Here is a 10,078-nt window from a genome sequence, read left to right as displayed (position 1 = left end):
ACGCAGTGCTGTGTGTCTGCTCCCAGCCCACCGCCAGCCCTCAGCCCCGCGGGCCGCTGGCGCCGGGGAACTGCAGAAAGGGTGTGGCACGAGGACCGCTCCCCAGGCTGGGCGCGCCGCTGCGCTACGACTCCCCCTGCAGCCGCCCAGACCTCAATAGGGCGTTTCCCTCGGGAAGCAGCTGCTGGAATCCTGGCAGCCACGTGCCAGCAGTCAAACCTGGGGCCTCAGCGCTTCATCTCCAGCATGAGGCTCATCACCCTCCTCCTAGGATTGTCTGGGAAATTCAGAGACCTGTGCACCATAAGCACTCAGGTCAGTGCCTGACACGTGGGAAGGGCCGTACAAAACACTGGGTGAGAGCTATCCTAGCGGGCCTGGGTGTGCACCACCCCCCACTGTGGACGTGCAGCACCCACGGCTTTCTGCCAAATTGATTCGAACTGACACGGGGCCCCTATGCCCTCAAGCACTGGGTAGTCCTGGGAGGCGAGGATCCCAGATGATAAGATAAAGTCGCGGCTGGGCTGAAGCCCCGGTAGGGGAAGGACAGAGTCAAAGAATGCTGCTGGAGAGGCTGGGGGTGGGGAGAAGAGTGTGGAGGGACACGCTGAGGCTGAGGGGCCAGGGAGCAGGAAGTCCTAGGTTAGGGATCAGAAACCGGAGAACGAAAGAGGGAAGGAATGTGTCAGCTCGAAGCTTGATCAGCACATGCTGTCCTTTCTAGGCAGCACACCCAGGAGGGGCAGCACCGTGCACAAGGGTCAGCGCCCCCAGGCAAACTCTCTCAGAGTCTGGGGGGTGGGGGGGTCATGGGGCAGAGGGCCCAAGGGGACAGAGAAAGCCAGGAGGGCATGTACACAAGCCATGGCCCTGTGCCCACAGCCTTGACCTCTGGTGTCGGCCTGGCATGCTTCCAGGACTCCAACCCTGGTGTGAAGGTGCTGAGAGAAAGCGGGTGGTAAAAAACATCCCAGCTGCAAAAGTGGCCTCTGGGGAGGAGAACTGTGCAGCTGGGAGCACAGGTGGTGGGAAGGAGACTTACCTTATTACTGTTATTATCATTATTATTAGTGTAGAGTAAAATGCACAAATCATTTTGCAGCCCTGTGAATGAATAGATAGAAAGATAGATAGATAGATACTAAACCTTTGTATCCACCATCCAGATCAAGATATAGAATATTGTCATCCTTTCATCCCTTCGCTGCAGGTAACCACTATTTCAACTTCTGTTACCAAAGACTAGCTCTGCCTGATTGTGACTGTCATATACCTGGGTTTATGGTGGGTACTCATTTGTCTGGCACCTTTTTCTCAACATAATAATTGTGACATTTATCCATATTGTTGCCTATATCAGTAGTTCATTTTTGTTACTTAAGTGTGTAGAATTCCACTACAAATACAACATACTTTAGTTGTCACCCATAGGAGATTGACTTTTTTAGTATTGTTGTTTTTTGTTTTGTGTGTGTGTATTTTAAGCTGTTTTACCTTTTTAAAAACAATACATAGTTTTAAACATGCTTTAAGGCAGTGGTTCTCAACCTTCTGGCCCTTTAAATACAGTTCCTCATGTTGTGACCCAACCATAAAATTATTTTCGTTGTTACTTCATAACTGTAATGTTGCTACTGTTATGAATCATAATGTAAATGTCTGATGTGCAGGATGGTCTTAGGCGACCCCTGTGAAAGGGTCGTTCGACCACCAAAGGGGTCGCGACCCACAGGTTGAGAACCGCTGCTTTAAGGGGGAAAAAGAGAAGTTCCAGTACAGAGAACTAATTTCTAGGAACATATCAGACCCACACATCGCCATGTGGTTGTAACTGTAGAGGCTCTCGTTTCATTCGCACCCCCTGAAAGTCTCCTTGTAGTGACAGGAGCCGGACAGACTGCCTCTGAGGCAGGCGCTGTAGGACAGCAGGCTCTGAGCAGGGAAGCCTGCGCCCTGGGGGCAGACCTCCCTCTACAGCACTGCTTGGAAGCATTGTGGTGTGAAAGTGGTGAGGAGCGAGCCCCTCCCCTGCTTCCTATCTGGAACTTCCATTTCATGTTCACTTAAAGAAAGGGTTCTACTGCTTTAAAAATTATTTGAAGCCCATGGTTTTGGAATAGATGCTGGTTAGAAGCTGGTCTCCTGTAAATGATTCCACCGATCATAGCCCAGCGTAAAAGACCACATTCTGCCTCCAGCGCCCTCCAGTGCAGTCCCAGGGCTTCTTTGCCACCGAACTGACAGCCTCAGGGCCTTCGCACTTGCTGCTCTGTCTGGGGCAGGGGGGTGGGGGGGGATGTCTTTGCCCAGATAACCACATTTCCCCGCCTCCCTTCCTTCAGGTCTTTGTCCAAAAGTCGGATTCCCAGCGAGGGACCTGGTCCCACAGTCTAAAAATCTTGAGCCATGCCTTATTCCAGGGACAGAAGATCAGATAAACAAGATAGACTTGATTCCTAACCTTTTGGAGTTCACATTCTAGATGAGAAGCCAAACTTTTTACAATTAATTAATTATGATTGTGACAGCTGCTGCAAAGGCCAGGTACAGGATGCAAGGCCAGAGGGCAGGGAGGGAGAGAGGGAGGCCCTGAAGAAGTTCTGTTGCGTAGGGGAGGAGGGGAGGAGGTTCCCGAGGGCCAGGGGGCTTTGGAGTAGCTGAAGGCCAGCCTCTGGGCTGGAGCCCAGCGTCCCAGGGAGAGGAGAGATAAGCTGAAGAGACAGGCTCTGGCTGGGTCCTGCAGGGAGGGCAGGCTTAGCTGGGAATCGGTCTTCATCCCGAGTACATGGAAGCCATTTTCTAAGTAAGGAACATCCTGTAGAAAACTTTTATGAGTATATTTGTGCCAAAAGTGACAACAATTGCTGAAGCAGGATCTCAAATGTTCTGGAGAATAACAATTTGCATTTTCTTTTGTGCATTTGGAAATAAGGTAGGAACATGGGAATATTACGTGGAGGTGAAAGAAAGCAAGGTGGGGATTAGATTCCAGGCTAATTAACATTAGGTACTCTCTCAAGGGATGTTAACCGGGCGTTTTAAAGGTGCAGTAATCTCAATGCTCAAGAACAACGGGCAGGGCTGACTTGAAAACCTTTCACTGAAGAAGTTACAGGCCTGAGGGTACTACCCACCATGGCCTGCCCAGTCAGGAATCTGTGGTTCTGTACAGCACCCCCTTTTTATCCACAGCATTGGTAAGTTTGTCAAGAATATTTGTCTACCTGGGACTGTCTGCAGTCTACCTTAATGATTGAGCTGCTGGAAGAATGCAGAGCCCTAGGGGAGGAGATAGTGAGGGAAACTTAGATTGGCCAGAGAAATGGATCAGGAAGGGCAGCTTGCCTGAGCCTCCTTCCTTTCTTTTATTCAAGAAAGAAGCAAAAACTACTGGTGCCTGCAAAGTCAGGATCTGGATTATTATCAGGCAGCATCCTCCTGTCTTTATTTGCAAACATTACTCCCAGGCAGAAAATGTAAATAGTAAGACCCGGACTTTGAACCTTAGGAACAAGGAACACCCAATAAAGTTATCATAACAAGTGAAAGCAAAAGGCCTTTCTCCAAATAGCTCAGGGCTTACACCACCCCACCCTGTTACACCTTCTTATGGTCTGAGTTCCAAATTGTGGTTTGGGCAGAGTTTTCACCAATCTGCAGTGAAATGAGAAAACTAAGGGGTAAATGTATAAATACTTGTCTACACCCAAGTAAATTACCAACAGTTGACTCTTCGGAGGGGTGGAGGGGAGGGGGGGAGACTTTATTTGGAGATTATGTCTTTCCAAATAGTTTCTTGGAGGGTTGGGTAAATGTTTTTCATTTTTTTCAAGTACAAGTGAAAGTTTATTTAGAAAGTCACAGAGGTAGAAGTGAGCCGTAGAAGAAGGGAGCCAGCTGGGCTGCATGGACTCACGAAACAAGTTACAGAGGCCAAGGAAGGGCCCTTGGAACCAAGGAGAAAGAGAGGAAAAGAAAGCGCCTGGAGGAAGGAGGGAAAGATGCACATGCTCCAGAGAGCCCTAGAGCCTAGAGGCTGGGTCACTGAGCACCCCTTTTAGAGGAGGGATGGCAATAGCACATGGTAGTGGCCTTTCTTCAGATGTCCTCAGTTGGTCAGATCACAAGTTGATGATTCTGTGTTGGCTTCCTAACCTTCTCTCTTGTCACCAATTTTATTCTTGAAATTTTAAGTAACCAAGATCTAAATGGTTTTAATGAAACATTCAGAGCTAGTGTTGAGGGAAAAGGAAGGTGAAAACAGTATCATTTGGTGGCTGAAAAAGCCACCCAAGAGAGACAGTAACTAGGAAGGTCTAAGATGTTCATTCTAATTGCTAAGATTTAGTGTCCTACTTTGCCCTGGATATTCCTTCAGTGATTTAAGAGAGAGAACATTGTTCCTGAAGCAACTAAGTGCCTGGAGGGCCTCGGGAACTGGGAGCACCCAGATCATTCCACTTGAAGACTCAGGCTTGTGCACCTCACCGGGGTCTGCCGTGCGGAGATGCTCAGGGCGGATTAACGTCTAAAGAAGTAGCTTGGAGCCAGAGAGGTGGAGCGTCCCTGACCATCTGTGTTCGAACCTTAGCCGGACTTTGCAATCGGCTTCAAAGCCACTTGTGCGTGTGCTGATCAGAGAGGTGAGGCTTTATTGGTCTGCTTCTTGCACTGTGGGAAGTACCACCAGACAAAACTGTCGTGGGTTATACCTTACGCCATTTATAACAATTAATTTAAAGACTAGAAGAAAATACTTGCAAAGCATGTATTTGATCAAGGAATCTAGAATATAAGAAGACAAGCAACTTAATGAAAACATGACCAAAAGATTTAAATGAACATTTCACCAAAAAAGATGTAGGAATAGTTCATGAACACATGAAAGATGCCCAACATCATTATTTACTGCGGAAATGCAGATGAAGACCACACGGAGATACCACTACACTTTGAAACAGCTTCAAACAACCCTGACAATCCCAAGTGCTGGGAGGAGGTGGAGCAACCCTCCCACAGTGCTGGCGGGAGTGCAATATGGTACAGTTCCTCTGGGAAATGGTTTGGCAATTTCTTATAAAGTTGAACATACACTTATAGCATGAGCCAGAAATCCCACTTCTGGAGATTTACCAAGAGAAATAAAGACCTATGTTCACAGGAAAATCTGGACTCAGATATTTATAGTTTTATTTACAATCACCACAAGCTGGCAGCAGCCCAAAGGCCCTTCAGCGAGGGCTGCGCGTCCATCTATGCCATGAGAGAAAAGGAAGACACTGTTTACATGTGCAGCACAGAGGAACCTCGACTTCATATCCTAAGTGAAAGAAGCCAGTCTCTGAGGTCACATACTTTGTTATCCTAGTTATGGGATGTTCTGGAAAAGGCAAAACTATAGGGATGGAGAACAGATCAGTGATTGCCGGGGTGAGAAGTGGAATGAGGGTTGGAATATAAAGGAAGAGCAGCAGAGAGAATTTGGAGAGGTGATGGACGTAACTTATATCTTGATTGTGGAGGTGGTTACAAGACAAAAATGCATTTGTCAAAGCTTGGACCTAGATGTCAAGAAGAGTAAATTTTACCATATACAAATTACACTTTAATAAATCTGGCTTCTGATCATTCAGAATGGAGGGTTCTCCAAGCCTCTGCATTCATATTGCCTGCTCCCTTCAAGTAATAACCACAGAGCCAGCGTGCTGTAGTTTAGCTGTGTACTTGCCCCTGTGGGTAAGTCTGTGCTGTTCTGAGTGTTCTCAGGCCATAAGTCTTGCAGTCATTCCTGACTCCTCTCCTTCCCTCCCCACTACAACAGCCCATCAGCAAACCCTCTGGGCTTGACCTTCAATATAGACCCTGAATCTGACTCCTTTGTTGGCCATTAGCACAACAAGCCTTCATTCCTCATTCGTGTTCCAATCGGGGAATGCAGGCGGCTGCTGCAGCTCTGCCCCACATGCTGCACCATTCTGGTACCCAGGTTGAAGGAACAGCTTCAAACTGGAAAATATGTTCTCATGGCAAAGGGAAAAGAACAGAATGTTCCACACTATGGCTCTTCAGGGAAGTACACTCCTCCCCCGGGGCGGGGGTGGACACTGCAAGAAGTCACCTGGCTACAGGTAAGGACATAGGAAACCCTCTAGGTACAGCTTATCACAATGACTCAATGTGCCAAAGGGTTTTTCCAGTTTAAAAGGCACAACATTCTAAAATGTGGAAACTGGGTGAGAATGCAGAGTCCACTGTCCAAGTGTATCATAGTCCTCATGTGGCAAAGATCAGGAAAACTGGCAAAGCTTCCAGGGACTCTGGAGAGTCCCAGATTGTAGGTGTTTACAGATGCAGCAGCAGGACCCAGCTTTCCTGGCCCCATCCTCCCCCGAGGCATCTTCAGCATCCACACAGCACCTCCTTGCTCGTGGAGTAACTGGAGGCCCATCTCAGCTTTAGTGCCTTAAAATTGCATGCATGGTATGTGCAGTTTGAGGGGTAGCTTCTCCAAAGCCTCTAACTCCACAAAGGTTCAGAGCTGGGTCACTGGATCCTGAGTCAGGAGTTCTTTGGGTCAGTTGCTGTGGTAACTGCAACAGATGGTCCCTTCAGAGAGGGAGGCTGGTCATTAGCACAGCTCGGAGTCCAAGGATGTCATGATCAAGGTGCAGAGTTCTGCATCAACAGAAGAGAGTGAAGACTCGCTGAGGCTCAGCACTTTGACCAGTGTTGGAGTCTAGGAGTATGTCCAGCTGATTCCCGTATGCGGTATTCCAGGCAGAGATGGATCTGGGAGGAGGTATAGGTGGTCTGGCTCATCAGCCTGGCTCAGTCACTTTACCTGGTATACCTTTCTCCCCCAGAGATTTCTACAAAAAGCAGAGGATCCCACACAGACCAAAAATGCTGGTGTCAGGGTTTTTACAAGGGACCTGGGGTGCTACAGCTGGGTGCTCTGAGGAGGCACCTGGTACAGTTCTGCCCTGTCCTCATCCTCAAAGTAGACCTCTAAATTATCAGGGCAGTATTTTTTTTAATTTTATTTCAGAGAGGAAAGGAGAGGGAGAGAGAGATAGAAACATCAATGATGAGAGAGAATCTCTGATTGGCTGCCTCCTGCATGCCCCTCACTGGGGATCGAGCCCCCAATCTGGGCATGTGCCCTGACTGGGAATCGAACCATGACCTCCTGGTTCATAGGTCAACGCTCAACCACTGAGCCACGCTGTCCGGGCAGCAGGGCAGTATTTTTGCTCTAAGTCCCAAGAGGGCGTTTCACCAAACATCACCATTAGATGATCAATAAGCCGGGAGTCCTCACGAAAAGCAGAGAGGAGTTGACTGGGTACACTCTGGGTCCAGAAAGAGCACAGGCCAGCTCAGTCTGCCCGGGTCACCGGCGCGCAGCCTGGCGCAGGGGTTGTCCAGCTGAGCCCCGGGAGTGCACCAGCCCTCCCGAGGCAGCGTCTTCATCACTGGCAGCTTCAGCGGCTGGGCTGGCCGATGCTCCCAGCCTTGAGGGCGGGGGGTTGGGGGGAGTCTCAGTCTGGTTCTGCTCCTTGTTCTCTTTCGACTTTGCTTTCCTTATATCCCTCGGTTCAGTTTGCTTTAGTTTATCTGCTTTAGTTCTCATTTCCGGAAGCTTCTCTGGCGTCTATCTGCAGCCCCTCCTCACACCGTTCACAGCCTCAGCAGCTTTTCCGTTCCAGATGGCATAGGCACCCCTTGCTGCTGCGTTGAGGTGGCAGGGCTTTCGCTTTCTGGCAGGGTCACATCATGGGAGCAATGCCCGGCCATGCTGCGCTGCCTGGTTGGCTGAAGGACTGCGTGCAGCTCCGGGTGTGCACGTTGTTCCCTGTGAGCTACAGGCTGCGAAGTCACAGCTTTTCATAGTCATCTTCTGTAGCGTGTTCACTGTCTTGGCCTGTTCTTCTGGAGGTCCCTCAGCAGCAAACATAATTGCCGGGAGGCAAGCACGCCAGGGTTCTCCTTGGGAGCCGTTTCTGATGGTGCTTTCTTCATAAACAGGGCGATCTTTTCAAATTCCTCTTCCCCTGCGTCCTCGCAGAAGCCGCCACAGTAAGGCTGGCTCTGGAACTTCCCCGGGAACGAGTCCATGTGGTCGTCATTGGAGGCGGCGTCCGGCTCAGCCGCTCCAGGGCAGCTCCTGGGCCCTCTGGTCACGGCCGGCACCCAACACTGCTCCAACTCCTTACCACTTCTGCCGCTGCCACTACACTCCAGGGCAGGCTCGTCTTCTAGACTCTGATTGGCCTCCCCACTTCTGCTCTGACCTATCAGGACATGCGAGCCTGTGCTGTGGTTGTGGCTCCCGAATCTCCATGACCTATCCCGGCAGCAGCGGGTGCTCACTGAAGTGGTCTGTGTGCCCTGCAGTCAGCAGGCGCTGCGGCGCCCATGGCGCCTCCCGGCACTCCGGCTGGAGGGGCAGCACCACCTGAACACTGCTGGTCACTGAGCCAGGAGCAGGGCCTCCCAGGGGCCAGTAACCGCTTGGCCTGGAAGTGACACTGTGGCTTCTGCTCACAAAGCTGCATGGCCCCATCGGCAGCAGGAGACAGCCCACCACGTGCCAGGCGGGAGAGCTGGACACACTTGGCCAGCAGGTCTGTGATTGCCATGATCGGTTACACCTCTTCTCCAAGCAGGCAGGCTCTTTAAGGCGCATGGGACTAAGTCACCCCCTGCTGGCGTCCTCCAATGACTTCTCATGACACGGATTAGAATTCAGAATCTTGGCCCTCAGCTTCCAGGCCGCTGGCCAGCTCCAGGTGCACTGACCTTGGATGGTGCCTGCCAAGTCCAGCCATTCCTGGGCCTTCCCACCTGTTCCCCAGAAGCTGCAGGGCACATCTCTGCTCCCCCGTGTCTGCTCATGGCCCCTCTTCAGGAGGCCGCCCTGCCTAAGGCCTCCTACATGGCCTCCCAAATTGGCACCATCCCTGTCCTACTGTCTTTTTCTTTACAGTCGTTATGACTGAGCGTTTCATGGTGTATTATTTGTTTTTGCCTGACTCTTCCGCTAGAGTTTAATTTCTATCAGGACAGTGACTTTGTCTTGTTTTATTCTGTATCTCTAGTAAAAGGAGCAGTACAGTAAATGTTCCTACACATAGCAGGAACACAAAAATTATGTATAGAATGAATGAAACACTTTTATACTTGTTACCCCATTGAAACCCCAAATGACTCAGTGGGTAAGACCAATTGTTGCCCTAGTTGGTAGATGAGGAAACTGAGTCAGAGAAGTGATTTGGCCAGAGTCAGGGTCAGAATCTGAATTCATACCCACAGCTGACCTCCCGGTCCAGCCCTGACCTCTCCACCATGCTGCTTCTGCGGCCCACGCACTGCGAGGGCCGGGGTTCTGGAGAGGCCAGGAAGGTGGGCAGGCAGGGACGTTGGCCTGGTCCTTTCCGACAGAGGGCCCAGGGTCCCCGTGAAGACAGGCGGCTCGCTGGCCTTTGCACTCCTAGTTTGTTGGCCCCTATTACTGTGAGTTCCTGCCAAAGCAGACAGCCGCAGGTGCCAGAACCCAAGGAGTGCATGGGCACTGCTCCTGTCTGGGCCTTGGGAATATGCAGAGTGGGGGGCTCCCTGTAATGGCATGATTCCCTTCATTGAGTCGGTAATACCTGTTGATGCCTCAGGCCCAGAAATTGCTTCCCAGCCGCTTGTCCTTGACGCTTGCATTTCCACCCTTAGAATCAGAGTCACAGAATTCTGAGGGTGGGAAGGAGAGGGAAGGCCAGTCATCTAGGCCTGTCCTTTGAGTTCAGAGGCAGAAACCTGGAGCACGGAGGTCACAGATGCCCCCCCACACGCTGTCCTGGACCAGCACCGCTTCCCTTGCTGTCAGCAGCCCTGGCTCCTCGGGGTGCGGATGCTGGCTGAGGCTCAGGCAGGGCCGGGGCTGGCCCCAGGCCATCGAACCTGAGCAGGTTTTGAGCTCAGTTTTAAAACCGGATCCCAGGTTCTTTCTGCTATGACCACAGATGGAGTCCCTAGAACCCAAGCATCCTGGGATTCATGAATTACGAATTAGATGAAGACA

General features: G+C 50.7%; 1 long non-coding RNA gene and 1 pseudogene across 1 annotated transcript; one reads left to right on the top strand and one right to left on the bottom strand.

Moving 5' to 3' along the window:
- The first annotated feature begins 6 nt into the window (after nt 1-6).
- LOC107182425 lies at nt 7-1,433 on the top strand. The gene is made up of 2 exons (XR_001513144.1): nt 7-315; nt 1,170-1,433. It is a non-coding gene; the product is annotated as an uncharacterized LOC107182425 (long non-coding RNA).
- Nucleotides 1,434-6,835: 5,402 nt separating this feature from the next.
- Nucleotides 6,836-8,645, bottom strand: LOC107182424 (annotated as a pseudogene).
- Between the last annotated feature and the right edge of the window lie 1,433 nt (nt 8,646-10,078).

The sequence above is a fragment of the Myotis davidii genome, unplaced genomic scaffold (assembly GCF_000327345.1).
Source record: "Myotis davidii unplaced genomic scaffold, ASM32734v1 scaffold536, whole genome shotgun sequence".
Lineage (NCBI taxonomy): Eukaryota > Metazoa > Chordata > Mammalia > Chiroptera > Vespertilionidae > Myotis > Myotis davidii.
The sequence above is the reverse complement of the archived record's forward strand: the minus strand, read 5'-3'. Positions and strand labels throughout refer to the sequence as shown.